The sequence below is a fragment of the Microtus pennsylvanicus genome, chromosome 19 (assembly GCF_037038515.1).
Source record: "Microtus pennsylvanicus isolate mMicPen1 chromosome 19, mMicPen1.hap1, whole genome shotgun sequence".
Taxonomy (NCBI): Eukaryota; Metazoa; Chordata; class Mammalia; order Rodentia; family Cricetidae; genus Microtus; species Microtus pennsylvanicus.
Window position 1 is genome coordinate 19,120,910 of NC_134597.1, and position 17,484 is coordinate 19,138,393.

Sequence of the window (17,484 nt, forward strand, 5' to 3'; positions counted from 1 at the left end):
GAAGATGGACTAAAGGAACAAAAGGGAAGGCAATACAGATGACAGTCCTAAGAGGACTTTATTTCCTTAGGGGAGTTGGGAGCATGGACACACAAGCACACACATAGGCATGCACGCACACACACATGCACGCAAACACAACCCAAAGCTCCTTTCTCGTGTTTAATCTGGTGAATTAACTGTAGCTACTTGCAGAACGCCAGCAAGGGTGGAGTTGGAGTGGAGGTTTCTGTCCTGTATCAAATGATTCACAATGCATCCATCCCCCATATCAAGGACAGATGAGACCAGACGAGGTGAGTACATAATGAGGCAGTGTCCAACTTTGTCAGCTTGGTGTAATTAAACTTGAGCTTTCTCTGAACATGTCTGGCAGAGCTGGTGTGGTAGAACTACCAGAAGCCTTGTTTGCAATGAAGACCAAGATATTTGAAAATGATACATTAGAGTGTTCCTGGAACATCTTTATTTGGATGACTCATTTCTTTATCTTTTAAAAATAAATTTATTTATTTATTTACTTTTTTAAAATCCTGGCCCCAATTTCTCTTCCCTTCCCTCCTCCAAGTTTCTCTCCCCAAACCTCCCCCTGTTCCCACTCCCCTATCCACTCGTCCTCTATTTCTGTTTAGGAAAAGCAGATCTCCCATGAGTATCAACGAAACATGGCATATCAAGTTACAGTAAGACTAATCACCTCTCCATGTATTAAGAATGGGCAAGGTCACTTAGTATGAGGGTTAGGGTCCCAAAAGCCAGTATAAGAGTTGGAGAAAACCCCTGTTCCCATTGTAAGAGTCCCACAAGAGGAGCAAGCTACACAACTGTAACATATATGCAGAGTGCCTAGGTCAGTACCATGCAGCTCTCTGGTTGTTGGTTCAACCTCTTTGAGACCATTTGAGTCCAGGTTAGTTGATTTGGTGAATTTACTTGTGGTGTCCTTGACCCCTCTGGCTCCTACAATCCTTCCTCCTCCTCTTCTGCAGGATTTCTTGAATTTAGCCTAATATTTGGCTCTGTGTTTGTTTCTGTTTCCATCAGTTGCTAGATGAAGCCTCTCTGATGACAATTAGCCTAGGCACCATCTGGTCAGAGGAGACGGCCTGTTCAGGCTAAGGTGTTAGCAGGGTTAACGTTGTAGATTCCTGGGAGATTCCCCTGTACCATGTTTTTACTAGATCCTGAAATGCCCCCTTTCCATTAGTGTCTTTCAGTACTCTCCCTCTCTGTCCCACCTCAACCTGGTACTGTGTTTCCTCAAGGGGTTGCTGAATGACAGCTGAGCAAATATGAGTCACTGGGTGTCTCATACCCTAAAACAGTTTAATCTGAATATGGGTGGCACAAATATTAACCACTTATACCATGTGTCTATGCACCCTTCTTGTTTTAGTCAGACTTTTGTTTAGAACACTCCAACTTTTCCACGTTGCTCACATATCTCTAATACTCCTCCCATCCATCTTTCAAGAACTAATAAGATACATCTTGTCAGGGAGGCTTTCACAACCTCACAAGCCTGGACAAATTCCTCACAGCATACTCCACAACAATTGGAACCTGTAGTACACTTATTATAAGAGTGGCTGCCAGCAAGTCGAAAGGATACTCCTGTTTCTATTTCTCTAGTGTTGGGGCTATGATCTCTTGCCTCAACCACTGCCTTGTTTTGTTTGTTTTTGCTTTTGTTTTGTTTTGTTTTTTAATCTAGGTTCTTTGAATCTGAACTCAGGTTCTCAAGTTTGTGTGCTGGCAAGAGCATCACCAGCTAAGCCATCTCCCCAGCACTGGGATTACTACTTTTAAATTCTACCTAGGTTATTTTAATATTCTAGCAGTTTCTACTGGATGTGTGTATGCCAGAAGTGATTAATTTTAAGTTAATGAGTTGGTAGTTGCTCTGGTGTCAAATTGGAAGGACTAAGAACTTGCAACTCGGGCAAATTCTGCATGACTAAACAGTATTAAATTCTTCTAGATAATTTTATCATATTTCAAGAAGAAGCTAGACTAAGAAATTTGATATGAAACGCACTTATCTGTAAATTAGGTTCATGAATCTCACTTTACCTGTGATGTAGAAGCCAGCGATATATTTCAAGAGAAATAATGCATTCAAGATGTGCTGGAGCTTAAAATCATAGAAAGTAAAGAAATTGAACAGTGATCTTGGTTCATTCTAAAAGTGGGCTGAAAATAAAGAAAGTAAAAGAAAAACTTGCCTTATAATCATTTTGTTTAAAATCGAAGTAACAGAGTGTGTATTGGTAGGCTTGGGCACTACCGAGAAAACTGAGGTGCTCATGCATATGAAAGGAAGTTCACTCTAACCTCTGTAAAGAAAATGACATTATTTCTCCTTGCTTCACTGATGCAGCAATAAAAGGGTAGATTTGGAGGATGAGGTATAGGATGTCTGAGGGATTAGCCTGAAGATAGAAACCAATTTATAGAGGGAATGAATAGAAACTTACCAACCAACCCCATAGTAACAGTTAGTTCATCAGAGGGCAAATGCTCAAGAAAGCTCCTGGTTATAAGTGACCTATAAATTACTGCAAGCCTTTGGGAATGAAATAATAGTGCTTCTAACCTTCCCCTAGCCTTTGCTCTTTTCTCTCTCTCTGGAAGTACAATTTTCCCCAGTAAACTCTACCTGCTTCTGATGATAATCATGTGTCTCTGATCATCTTCTTGTTCTGTATCATAAGAACCCTGAAGTCCTTGTGAGCATCCGCCAGACTCCAATATCTGTCAATAACACTACTACTGCTTTAGCAATGTGGATTTAATTATATTTTCATGAAAAATACAAGTTGCGTTGCCTGTTGAAATGCTGACCATTTTTGTTTCTTATATATTTGTTTATAGACCTAGCCTTTAACTCACCAGAAAATTCATGGAACCATGACATTATCATCTTTTGAATGTCACATTTTTTTCTTTTTAAATTGATTTTATTAAGCTATACATTTTTCTCTGCTTCCTCCCTCCCCCTCTCCTCCCCTTCTACCCACTCCCATGGTCCGCATGCTCTCAATTTACTCAGGAGATCTTGTCTTTTACTACTTCCCATGTAGATTAGATTCATGTATGTCTCTCTCAGGATCTTCATTGTTGTCTAGGTTCTCTGAGATTGTGAATTGTAGGCTGTTTCTTTTTCTTTCTTTCTTTCTTTCTTTCTTTCTTTCTTTCTTTCTTTCTTTCTTTCTTTCTTTCTTTTTTTTTTTGCCTTGTGTCTAAAAGTCACTTATGAGTGAGTACATATGATAGTTGTCTTTCTGGGTCTGGGTTACCTCACTCAATATGATGTTTTTAGATCCATCCATTTGCCTGCAAATTTCAAGATGCTGTTTTTTTTTTCTTCTGTGTAGTACTTAATTGTGTAAATGTACCACATTTTCCTTATCCATTCTTTGGTCGAGGGGCATTTAGGTTATTTCCAGGTTCTGGCTATGACAAACAATGCTGCTATGAACATAGGCGGTACAACTGAGCATCCTTTGGGTATATACCCAAAAGTGGTATAGCTGGATCTTGCAAAAGGTTGTTTCCTAATTTTCTGAGAAATCACCATACTGATATCCAAAGGGGCTATACCAGTTTGCACTTCCACCATCAGTGGAGGAGTGTTCCCTTTACCCCACATTTTCTCCAGTATAAGTTGTCATCAGTGTTGTTGATCTGGCCATTCTTACAGGTATTGATGGAATATCAGAGTTGTTTTGATTTGCATTTCTGTGATGGTTGAGGATGTTGAACATTTCCTTAAGTGTCTTTCAGCCATTTTAGATTCGTCTGTTGAGAGTTTTCTGTTTAGGTCTGCACCCCATATTTTATTGGATTATTTGTTCTTTTGATGACCAATTTCTTGAGTTCTTTGTATATTTTGGAGATTAGACCTCTGTCTGATGTGGGATTGGTGAAAAACTTTTCCCATTCTGAAGGCTGCCGTTTTGTCTTGTTGACGATATCCTTTCTTTACAATAGGTTTTCACGTTCAGGGGGTTCCATTTATTAATTTTTTCTCCCAGTGTCTGTGCTGCTGGGGTTATATTTAGAAAGTGGTCTCTTGTGCCAATGTATTCAAGCGTACTTCCCACTTTCTCTTCTATGAGGTTCAGTGTGGCTGACTTTATGTTGAGGTCTTTGATCCATTTGGACTTGAGTTTTGTGCATGGTGATAGATATGGATCTATTTTATTTTTTTCAATACATGCTGTACTGGGTGGTTTTATGGGTCAACTTGACATAAGCAAGAGTCATGAGAGGAAGGAACCTCAGCTGAGCAAATGCCCTCTTGGGATTCATCTATAAGAAATCTTTTACTTAGTGATCATTGAGGGCGGACCATCCCATGATGAGTGCTGCTACCTCTGGGCCGATGGCCCTGGGTTCCATAAGAAAGTGGGTTGAGAAAGCCATGGGAGGCATGCCACTAAGCAGATGGACTCCATCACCTGTCTTCATCAGTTCCTCCCTCTAGGACCCTGTCCTGTTTGAACCCCTGTCCTGACTTACTTCAGTGATAAATGGCAATACTGAAATGCAAGTCAAATAAACCCTTTCCTCCCCAACTTGCCTTTTGGTCATGGAGTTTCATTGCAGTGATAGAAACTGTAACTAAGACAAACCCTAGCAAATCCCTCTAAACTTTTCTTTTAAATGATGGCTCTACTATCCCTAATCCAACAATTGAATAAAAACCATGCTAGTAATTGCAGGCAACAGAACCTGAACAAAAGTAATGCAGGAATCAAATATATTATTTGGGCTGATCAGTGCAGTCCTTTGAAGTTCAGTGCTTTTGTAAATCAACATTTGACTAGACCCTTGCTTGTTTGAGTAAGTCACTTGGATTAAGGAGTGTCCTGAGCATCTGGTGTTACTGTACAGCTCGTATTTAATACAGGAAATGCTACCAGGTGTTTTTACAAAAATACATGAAGAGATAATAGAAAAGTACCATTCTCTCAAATTAGTTCTGCACTGAATTTAATATTGCTTTCCCGTCTCTACTTTGTCTTTGGGTCTTTGTGACCATGTCTCTGTGTCTCTGTCTCTTTCTGTCTGTCTCACTCTCCCGTTCCTCCTCCCTTCTCCATTTCTTGTATATTTTAAAATATACCTGCTTCTGCTTTACTCCCTCCCATGTATGTATTACTCTCTGCCATGGCTCCCCAGGCAGGAAAGCAAAGTGGACTACAGTTGTCATCTTCCATTTGGTTTTGAGGGAAATCCGATGTGCTAGATGTGAATGATCCACCCTGCAGGTAAGTCCATGTATGTCTCCCTGTTTCCAGCTCACTAGACTTTAACCTATTTTACAGTAACAAGAATGCCTTTATTTTTTCATAAGACACTCACTGAAAGGAGATGAAGAGGAAAATGAAATCGCCTTGAGCTGCTTTTATCCCTGTTCTTGGGAAGGCTTAGCCAAGGTGAAAGTACACATCAGGGCAGGGGACACTCCCATCTCACCAATGTGCTGTGACTGCCTACTGTCCTTGGCCTCAGCAGCCTCAGCAAATACACTGAGAGAGAAGGGAAATTTTTCTAATGCTATTGGGGAACTCATCATGAAGGGATTATTAAACTCATTCGCTTTGTACCTGGTTTGTTCAGAGATAAATCCAGCACTGTCATAAACATCATTCTGGTCTGACACTGTGTCTTCTTAGAGCTATGGCATTTGAGAATGGTAGAATTGTGACAGACTTGGAGACAATCTATTTCTACTCATCATTTTCTCCCAGAAAAATAAAAAAGCAATGAGGCTATCTGGTATGGGTGATTTAACTACTTTTCTACATTTGTAACTTCTGAGTGGACACCACAGGGAGTTGGCTGCCAGCTCCCACTGGCACCTAGAGGCCACTTTGGCAGGACATGTTTCCTTCAGAAACTTATGCTTTTGTTTTAAAATACTGTGATTGGAATGTACACTTCCTGATTGCATTAAGAAATTAAATGGTACCTCTGATAGACTGCCCCATATGGAAGTAACTGGTTATTCCAATTGTTTTAAGTTTTATGGCAACAAGCCTGTATAGTTCCAAACCTCCTGGGTAAGAGGAAATATACAATTAACAGCTAATGTGGGAACAATGTTACTCCATTGTATCTGAGTCAATACAATAGCACAATGCTTCACTAACGGGTACAAAGAGCAGTGATCCCTAAAGGAGTTTGCAACCAGTCCAAAGTTAAATGAAAATCTAAATAAATAAAAATGAAATGACTGAGAAATACTTAAAAATTTCCAGTTTGAAAAATAACAGTTTAAAAAAAAAAGAAAAATAACAGTTTTGCTCTTAGGTGACTCATTTTTATCTTTCTGATATCGAAATGAACCACTGTATTACAGAATACTTGTGGTATCTACTGAAGTTCTTTTTTCTCCTCTTGTGCATACTTGAACAGCAATTGACATTTTCAAATTCACTGAAGCCAAAATTGGGTGTTTCCCCCTCCATTCCTCCTTCCCTTCTTTCTTTCTTTCTTTCTTTCTTTCTTTCTTTCTTTCTTTCTTTCTTTCCCTCCCTCCCTCCCTCCCTCCCTCCCTCCCTTTTTCCTTCCTTCCTTCCTTCATTTCTCTCCTGTCCTCTATGCCCCCTTTCTTTTATTCTCATCCCATTCCTTCTCTTCTCCTTATCTTCCTCATCTTCTCTTAATAGGTTCTCACACTGTAGACTAGGGTCACCTGAAACTTATAGTAGCTCTCCTGTCTCAGCTTTCTGAGTACTGGGATTACAGACACAATACAACTCTGCCTGGCAGTTCCACACTCTTTGACCTCCGCACACCTGTAAATCTTTAGGAAGGCTCTATCATCGGGATGCTGATATTGACGCTGAGGGAAATTTCACTATAAAGTAGTAAGCCAGGTTTGCTGTCAATTTTTAATGAGAGGCTGCCTCCAAACTGTCCAGAGGATATCAGAGCACAATGATCCTCTTCTGCCACCCTTTCTGAATTCCATTCTCCAGACTTTGAATTCTGTTCTAGATGGTGAACAGAATTCAGAGATTTCCGGAATTAAAGCAAGGAATACAGACCTTTACAACCTACCTACCTTCACAATCATGCAAGGCAACTGCCAGGTCGGAGGCATGTCAGGGGCTGCACCCATTCAAGCAGTAACAACGTCTCAAAAGGGGCTCAACTCTTTGCCTTTGAGAAAACAAAAAATTTACTCCCAAGAAGAAACTGTACAGTACCCCTAGTGCCCTCAGTTCTCAGGAGGCCAGAGATCAGCTGAAGAAGGAAACCAGAAACTGGCCCTGAGGGCAATGGTTTTATCAAGTTTTGGAGAGGCTATGGTATAAGGACCACACACTGGAAGCTTGCCTGTATGAAATACCAGCCTGGGAAACTCAGTGAGATTCTGAGAAGAAAATTAGGGAGGTCAGGAGTGGAGCATCTACCTACCAAGTACAAAGCAAAGCTTTTGGTTCATTTACTGTATTTTTTTTTAAAGAAAGGTAGAAGAATAGAAAGAAACCATGAAGCATATATGGAGTTCCCTTTTCCCTCAAGGTCTGTTGGCCACTAGTCCACAAGGACAAAGTGACAGACAAAGCTGTAGAGATCTCTGTGCACCCTGTGAGCATGTTGGCAATAACCTTCTGAGAAACACTTTCAGTGGGGCAGCTCATCCCCAGAGTATAGGGGATAAATAGGATTGGGAATAGTAGCTGTAGAATCGCCTAATTGCATTAAGGAGCATGCTCTTAATATATAGCTGGATTACTAGTTGCATGGTCCTATCAAAGTAACTAGAGCATGTTACCCAATTACCATATGGGCATCAGGGGAAGAGCATTTGCAGAAAACTCTGTCAAGGGTCACAGTAGAGATAAGTAGGCCATCTGGCCTAGAGACATTCTCCAAACAAGGTCAGATAGAGATCAGGAAGCCCTCATCTGGGGAAAGGGAATCCTCCACGTTGTCAAGTTTGGAGAGAGCTGCCAGGTTGTGGTAGACTGTAACTTCTGACCAGCAGGGCCTTCCAACAGGCACACATGTTCTTATATTCTGATACTGAGGATGTATTAAAAGTATTGATACATGGAAAGGCTCTGATTGCACACATAATGTTTGAGAACACATGTTTAAGAGCACACGTTTCTTTCTTCCTTTTTGTTTTCTCTTAGGCCCATAGTAGATTTCTTACAAGCCTATGAGAGCAAAGGAAGAAAATAGATTTTTATGGGTTTGTAAATGTCATAAAAGTGAAGTGAGGCATGCACTGGCAAAGAGGAAGGTTCTGGACTGAGCTGGGTTGCAAAGATGTCTGTGGAAGATGAACTGGTAGAATGAGACAAACTTGAGGAAAAGTTAAACTTTGTTCTACTCTGAATGGAAAATACACAGCTCTCCCACCAGCCTCCACTATTGCTGCCTTAATATTTTAAAAATGATGATACCGATTGTTTCCTGTCAGGGTTTAGGTGAGGCTTCCAGGAGACTTTGCTCCCCGCGTTGCAGTGATTTTCCCCATTAGGATCTCATGACGGCTCTAGCACTGGACACACTAAAGTCAGAACAGCTCTCTAGGTTCTTTGTCTCAGTAGAGATGCTGTCTACCTTGGCTCTTTCTAATATGTTGCTTACCCTAATGTATTTACTAATTTATTCTTTCAAAGTTATTTTGCCCGTGTTTAAAATGTAAATGGGATGAATTTCAGTGCTACTCACCTCCAACCAATTGATAATCCAATTACTTGCAGTCAAGAGAGAGACCTCGGCTGCCTGTTGCTGTTAGAATCTTGGCAAATGCTATTTTGAGGCCCAGTATTACACAGGAGCTGACAAGCTGGAACTCCAAAGGCAATATTAATGTTAATATGCTGTCACCTAGAAGATTCAATTTGCATATATCTAAGCAAACACAGGGTCTGTTCTAAGATTTTATTTTACTTCATTAACATCTGAAGACTAAGTTAGCTCACTAAACACACTGAACAGTTTTTATTCTGTTCCAAAGTATTTTTACTGGGCACTTAATGTAGCTCTCTTTTGAGAAATATGTGAAAATATAGTTTGCAGTTTTCTAAAGAAACTTGTAACTACTACATGTCCAGGCTCTGAAATCAATCTAAATTTTTAACTCCAATTTCACTCTTCTGTACTATTTGGGGAGTTGCGTGAATTCATTTAGTTTCTTTAAACCTGAGCTGTCTCTGTGTAAGGGGAAATATTAATGCCTACTTGGAGAATTATCAAGAGGGCTGAAAGGCTTATATAACGTCAGTGCGAACACATAGTAACCTCTCAACAAATATTAACTTTGTGTGTTTACATTTGCACAAAAGCTGTATGTGTCCTCAATACAATTATTTTTGATGTACTCTATTACATGGCAGATATGTTTGTATATGCAAATTCATGCATTTATATATGTGTAACCCAGGCCTAGATGACATTAAAAAAAGATAATACAATAACATTTACTTACAAAAAATTGTGTGGATTCAAAGGGGGATAGAGAGCGGTCTATAAGTACACAGAAAGAAGTTTCTGTTCAGTTAGAAGTCTTACTAAAACTTATTAATAAAATCTAGGAAAAATTCATGAAATAGATACTAGGAACACATTTGGTGTAGAATAATGATAAGAAATGAATTTGGATTTCTTATACTTAAAAAAATGGTCTTTATTATTCACAATGTTAAAATAGGTATGGGAACAAAACTCTGTCATGAAGTACTTGCCTTGTATGTAAAATGCTCAAATTTTGTCTCCACTGCTGCAAAACACATAGACACAACTTGAACGATAACACTATTTTCAAAGATGGCCACCCTGCTATGGTATATATGCATCTTATGCATTACTTAGTGACAAAATGAATAAAATCCTGTCAGGTGTGGCAAAGTAGATGAGCAAAGACATCATGCTAAATGAAATAAGCCAGGAAGAGGCAGATAAATACCACATGTTTTTAATTATACATGTCAGTTAAAGAATAACAAAAATCCCTTAGACCTGGAGAGTTGAATAGTATTTACCAATGGCTATGAAGGATAGGAAATATGGTTATAGGTAGGGGTAGTTATTGAATATAAAATTACAGTAATATAGATTATTAACTATTGTTTTATACCATAGTAGGGTAGAACTTTCTGCAGACAGAAAAAAAAATTGTTGGATATTTCAAAATACTAGAAGAAAGAACCTTTACTATATCCAACCCAAAGGAATAAATAAAATGACAGATATGCTATTTATATTGATTTGATGTGGCCTGGTACATACATGTGTTGAAATACCATGCTGCATTTCATCAACATGGATATTTACCATGTGTCAATAAATGATTTAAAAATGAATGTTTCTCAACAATATGAGCTAACATTTTTAAAAAAAACAAATTATCTTTAAGCAGTAGAACATTTTCTATCCCAGAAATTAATGTACAAAAATAAAAGAACAATGAAACACTGTGTTTCCATTCTGTCTTTAAAGAACAAATGCAATTACTGGAACTTACAAAGTTAGTAATATACAAATACATCTATTTTATCTATTTTTCATTTCATTAAGGACATCAAAGACACTCCTGTATGACTTTTTAAATTGCCTTTTGCTTTTGAGATATTAGAAATATTTTAAAAATGAGTCTTACTTTCAGAGTGGTTTTGAAAAATATGATGGTAGATTAAAGGTGTTTCTTTGGAGAATGTCTGGATTCAAGTTAAGATGGTCATCCAAGCCCTCACGAGAGATGAAGATGAGATCTCGACGCATGACTAGAGGGATGGTGGATCACCCTAAAATTAGCGTCTTCATAAAGAGAGCTTATGTCCTTGAGGATTCAAGGAAATGGTGACCTGATCTGCAAACCCAGATCTGGTTCTTCTCCTGATGTCAAATTCCCTGTTGCCTTGGTGTGAGGCTTCTCAACCTGCAGAACCATAAAAGGAGATTTTATAGCTGTATAAACTTTCATTGTTTATAATCTTTCCCGTATACGGTATCCTGTAATAGCACCACTGATTAAGAAACCATATAGAATTTTTTTTCCCTAATACTTCTTCAAGTCACTTAAGGTCACTTTTCCTAAGTAGATTTCTCTTTGTTGTGAGTTCCTACAGAGCATATGCATAGATATGTACATTTATTTAATTCCAACTAAACTTTTGCATTTTGATTGTCATAGCAGTGTGTGTTCCTAAGCCCTAAAAACAGTACAAGGGAAAGAAAGAATTCAATAAATTCCACTGCAGTCTCTTTAACCGGGGTATTTTAATATGAACCAGAGACAGCTGGCAGTTCCATCTGTTAAAGAATTTCCTCGTACCAGTTGTGAGTCAGTCCTTCTCACTGGCAGTCTTAGGAGAGACCTGCTCTCTGTCATTTCAAGAAACTGCACATACATGAAATAATAGCGTGAGAGTGGTTTTGAAAAGTGAGAGGCCCATTAAATGGGTTTCTTCTGAGAATATCCTAACTCCAGTTTGTATGTGGTTCATTCACATCCTCTTCTCAAGAAACAAGAGAGTATGAAGCTTGACTTTGAGTTCTTGAATTGGTTTTATGAGAAATACTTCATCTACAAGAGTCCACCTCTTTCTTAGTATTCCTAAGAGAATAAAAAGTAGGAAAGGGATGAACACTCATATCAAGTGTCTGCTTCAAACCCTTGGTGTCCTGTTTAAAATATATTCTCTCATAGAGGTTGTCTCTTGATGGGAATCAGAAGACAAGAACCAACCACGGGGTTTGAGGTGATGGGGTTCTGCTTTAAATGAGCAGCTGCTCCCTTATTTCTCTCCTCCTCGTAGGGAATAGCTGTAGCTTAGCCGTTATTCACTCACACTCCCAAACATAAATCTACAGATGATATATTTCTTCTGTTCTTAGCTCTATATATCACTCTCTTCTGGACTTTTGTATCCATTAATCTTTATTATTCGAATTTGTTTATCTAATTATTACCTTTGTCATCTGAAGAATCAATTGCATTTAAACACTTTGGGGCTTCTTTTACATTTACTTTTGAAGTTCATTATCCTTCTAGTAACATTAGCCTCCCTTGCCATCTGTCTGATAGATGTAAGGTGAGTCTTGCAAAAGCACTCTTCTGTCTGCTTTGCTTCAGTATTTAGTGACTCTTCTACTTAAGTCATAGATCACATTCCTCTGCCTGACTTCTAAGGTTATCTATTACTGCCAAGTCAGCTTTCTCTCAGCCCCAGGCTAGCATGCTTATACAGGCTGGCTACCCAAGTCCTGCCAGTTGCTCATTCACCATGTATGCCACTCTCTGCTCCTTTTTACTTCTCTGATTCAGGCTGGTGACATCCTGGAAATATCTTTGTTTGTTTTTTTGTTACATAAGTATTATAAATCACTGTTAGTTCAATTCAGATAGTGGGCAGTTCACCCATAAAACAGCCCCCTCAACTACTAACCCATGCCCTGGTTCCTTTCTTTGTGAACTATCTCACATTTAATTGTATTTATATCTTGCATGAGTATTACCGAATTCCACTTTTTATTATCTAATACAAAGCTGTGCAGACCATTTTTTATTTTGAGATATCATTTAAGTTTTGGATGACCATAGTTTCACTTTAATATAAACTGTCTAAAATACACTTTTTAAAGAAAATTCTAAGAGTAGCTCAATATTTTGAGGAGAGGTACCTTTCAGTGTGGGCCTATAATTCATTGCATTCCCTAAGGGTTGTGCGTGAGAAATTCAGAAGAGAAGGCTTTAAAGCATATATAATGAAATTATTCATTAACACTGGCCCACTTTTCTGAGTACATCAGTGCTGAAGAGACAGCCAGACTGTAAATAGAGAAAGCCCTGAAGGCAGCAGCTGTGGATGCTAAACAGAAAGCAATGTAAAACATCAAGAAAGGACTGTGGGACCGTATGATGGGCACTTGAATCATATTTTTATTACAGTAGACTGATTCATACTCACTAAGTTCTCACATGGAAGAAACTCACCATAAGGATACTTGGGGGTTCAGAAAATAAAATAGTAAAATGAAATGTAAATATAAATATAAAGTATAAATATAAACCTGTATGTATAATTACATGTTAACATGTACTATATACATAGTTCATAGGGGTCAATTAACGTAATAGCTAATATTTCTTAGAACAGGCACTGTTTTAGATAATTGGCATATTTAAAGCACAGCAATCTTAAGGAACAAATACCTTTTCCTCCTATTTAAGAGACTTAGAAAATCTTACTCACCCAAGGTTACACAATAACTAGGGTATATTCTTGACAGGAGTCCAATTATAACTAAATCCAAGTTTTCATCAGATATTGCTTCCAGGAATAACATAAAACTCTATTAATTCACTCTGAAAATATAAGAAAGTATCTAGAGAGAAACTGTAATTACCAAATGATTGGAGGAACAGTTTTGACAGATGAAGCCAGGCATAGAAGAGATGCTATAGGGCTGCTAATCTGGGGTTTCATCTTGGAGGACAAAGTATAAAGAAGGGAATCCATAGAATATAGCAATATGACAACTGAGTTTCCTAGTATTAGTGAAGTCAGAGGATGTGAGAAAGAACACATAAAGGTTTAAACTTACAGAAGATGTCATGCCACAGCATCTATTAATCAAAGGGTAGACTTTACTCAGTAGATGAGCCACTGAAGGATGCCAAGCATGGGAATATGATCAGATTCACATTTCAGGAATGGATAGGGGATGGTTATGTGTAGGTCTATAAAAGAAGGATGTGAAATTATTTAGGATATGAGATGGTGGCATTCTGAACTAAAGGAATACAAAGTCCTTAAGGAGAAGCACCATACCGGAGAAATATTTTATCAGGGGTATTAATTGAGTCTAGTCTTACCTTAGTATGGTAAGACAAGGAGTTGATAGTACTTAAGGTGTTGTGAATTAATGCCACAGTGACATCTAAGTGTCCTAGCCCCAGTCTTGAACCTTTCTGCATTTGATCTTGCTTCTCTCCACAGGTGGAGTATCTGTAGAACTGAAAGATGCACTGAATTTTAATTTGCCTTCTGAACCACACTTTGAGTACCTGTGGTCACAGACTTCTCTCCTGGTCCAAACTTGATGGAGGAAGGTCATTGGTTAATTAATAAAGAAACCGCCTTGGCCCTGATAGGTTAAAACATAGGTGGGTGGAGTAAACATAACAAAATGCTGGGAGGAAGAGGAAGTGAGCTAAGACGTTGTGCAGCGCCTCTCAGAGCCAGAGGCTATGAAGCAAGCCGCCAGGTCAGACATGCTGAATCTTTCCCGGTAAGCGCACCTAGCGGTGCTACACAGATTATCAGAAATGGGCTAAATTAATACGTGAGAATTAGCCTAGAAGAGGCTAGAGATAATGGGCCAGGCAGTGTTTAAAAGAATAGTTTGTGTGTTGTTATTTTGGGGCATAAGCTAGCCAGGTGACCAGGAGCTGGGGCAGCAGGAATGCAACCCACACCTCCTGTCAACATAAACTATTTGACAATGTCCACAATTATCTAAAGTACTGACTTTATGCTCCTTATCTGGTAGTTAATCGGATTGTATATATTTTTTGGCCTGATGGATGGAACATATTTAGTTCTTCAAGTATAGGTGGAAAGATTGAACACCTGGGTGATAGGATACAAAATATATTAGGGGTGGACTTTGAGGTTACTAGCTTGGGTAATTGGGGGAGATCAATAAACAGCATTGTAAATATAGTAGAAGAAAGTTTTATGGAAAAAAAATTTAATTTTGAGAGACCATGGCAGCCAGTGGCAACCTATAGGTGGTTAGAGAAGAAAAAGTGTACTTGGAAATGTATTGGAGCATGAGGCAGCCACAATCCTCAGAGACCACAAAAGTATTGCTCACAGAATTAATTAAGCAGGGCTCACAGGGGCTCACAGAGATTGAAGTGACAATCAGGGTCTAAGCTAGGTCCTCTGCATATATGTTACAGTTGTGTAGCTTGGTGTTTCTGTGGGACTCCTAATAGTGGGAGTAGGGGATGTCTCTGCCTCCTCTTGGGACTCTTTTCATCCTACTTGGTTGCCTCTTTTAGCCTTGAGATATATATATATATATATTTGTTTTGTTTTTTTTTTGTTTTTCGAGACAGGGTTTCTCTGTGGCTTTGGAGCCTGTCCTGGAACTCGCTCTTGTAGACCAGGCTGGTCTCGAACTCAGTGTCTAGCCTTATTGGAACTTGTTATGCTATCTTTGTTATTGTGAGAACCTCTTTGCACATCACTTGATTTCATTCTAATTAAAATATACAAAAATTAAAAAAAGAGAAAAACAGTGGAGCAAATTTCCCAGCCTGCATCTCAAGAAGAAATAAGCACTTATGTTTCTTGGGTGATCAAAAATCAAAGAAAAATCTTTGATAAATAAGAAAATGAAACCAGAAACGCCTTGAGTAATGGTTTCAAAGGCCATTTGTCTTTATTTCCTTCCTAGAAAAGAAAATAGCAAGCAGTAGAGTGTCCAAAGAAGTTTATTTATTTTGTGTGTTCTTGTGTGTGTCTTTTAAGTTATTTTTATAAATATTTATTGACTTGTTTTACATTTTAATTATAATTATATTTACAAGACTTCTCCCTTTCCCTTTTCTTTGTCTAGTACCTGTCTTGCTCCCCGCTTCCAACATCTGTCATGGCTCCTATTCTCAAATTGATAGCCTGTTTTTCTTGATTAACACATATATGTGCACTTATATGTGTATACATATATACTAGTATATATGTATATGCATACCCAAATATATAAATACAACTTGTTGAATCCAATTTTGTTGTCGTGATTTATAACTTATAAATAAAAGTAAAATGTTTTCTTAATTTTGTTCCAAACACTTCCTGAAGAAGATTATAAAACATTGCTAATAATATTCTGATTTTATGAATTATTTGTACTTACCATAGAGATTCCACATACTAGTCGCTAGTTGAATCCCTAGGTTTGGGATCCTTGTAGGCTGACATTTGTCTAGAGGTGTCTTGGTGAAAAGTGATAGGTGTGTGCTGGCAGGGGATCCTATCTACAATGGTAGGAATGTTAGAAATTTCCTTTGGATAGTTTGTTCCTGGCTGGTGCCAGTTTATGGCTGTTCCTGGAACCTGATGCTCCCTACTAAGGCAGCTGTGTGGCCTGGGCCCCAAGTGTGGCCAGACTGCCAGGGCACCACATTATTCAAGATACCAATTTTACCAATTTGTTTCTACATTTGATTCTACACACACACACACACACACACACACACACACACACACACACACAAACAGATTATTTATGAATTGTGAATCCATTATTTGAGGTAATTTTATTTTGTCTTCTTCCTTCCTTCTTTCCTTCCCTCCTTCCTTCCTTCCCTCCCTCCCTCCCTCCCTCCCTCCCTCCCTCCCTCCCTCCCTCCCTCCCTCCCTCTTTCCTTCCTGCCCTCGTTCCCTCCCTCCTTCCTTTTTTCCTTCCTTCCTTCACTCCTTCCTTCCCTCTTTCCTTTCTTTATTCTCCCCTACTTCTTTCCAATTTTTTTTTTTTTGCTGCTTTGTAACTTAAGACACTCTTCCAGGGGAGCCTGTACCATCCACAAAGATAAACTTTCCTCTCTCAGCCTCTGCAGAAGCTTAACTTCGTCTACATTTCTCCGAGTTATAAAACAATCTTCTGTCTGACAGACAGGAGAAATTGTGCTACTATTTGGCATGAAACCAATTACTAAGCACCAAAGGCTTTCACCTCCCCCCCCCCCTTTTATTGTTCTCTGTTTCAGCCAGGCTGAATATGCAGACAAGGTCTATGTTGTCCTCCTTTATGGCTGGAATAGTCTGGGACCAGTCTGAGTTTATGAGACTCTGTCTAAAAATTTCAATAAATCCCCAACAACAACAACAATAGAAAACCAAATGCAAACAGCACTGATTTCAAGAATAATTGTGAATTTAGGATCTGGAGGCAGCAAGACTGTTGACTTGCTCTCTTGAGTCATTTGAAGTTCTAGCAATTTAAAACAATCGTGTGTAAATGAGTACTACTAAATTGGCAACTCCTTCACTGCAGGCCGTGTACTAGCATGCTGCTGTGCCTCCAGTTCTCTGATGAAATCTTGTTATACGAGCTATGTCTGTTCCCTTTAGCATTTATAAAAATCAAATGTCTGTAAAAAAAATCAGTTCAAGATGCAGTCTCATCTCTGTCTTCTGTTTTCTTTCCTCAGCAGTGCAATCAACACCACAGAGTTGATAAGGAGAGGTTGTTTTTTCTTTTTTCACAATTCTTGTTCAAAGTTGAAGGGCCACTTATGATTGTGGCCTTCCAGATTGAGTTCCAGAGAAGCAAACGGTCACATGATAAGAAATAAGGAAACACTACAGTACATGTCTTCTCTTGACTCTCCTTCTTGTAAAGCCAGCAGCTGCCATCGTGGAACTCCTCCCTATGACTTGTTCTCCTTCCAACTGTGGCTGAGCATCCTCAGCTCTGCATTTCTATCCTGTAAAT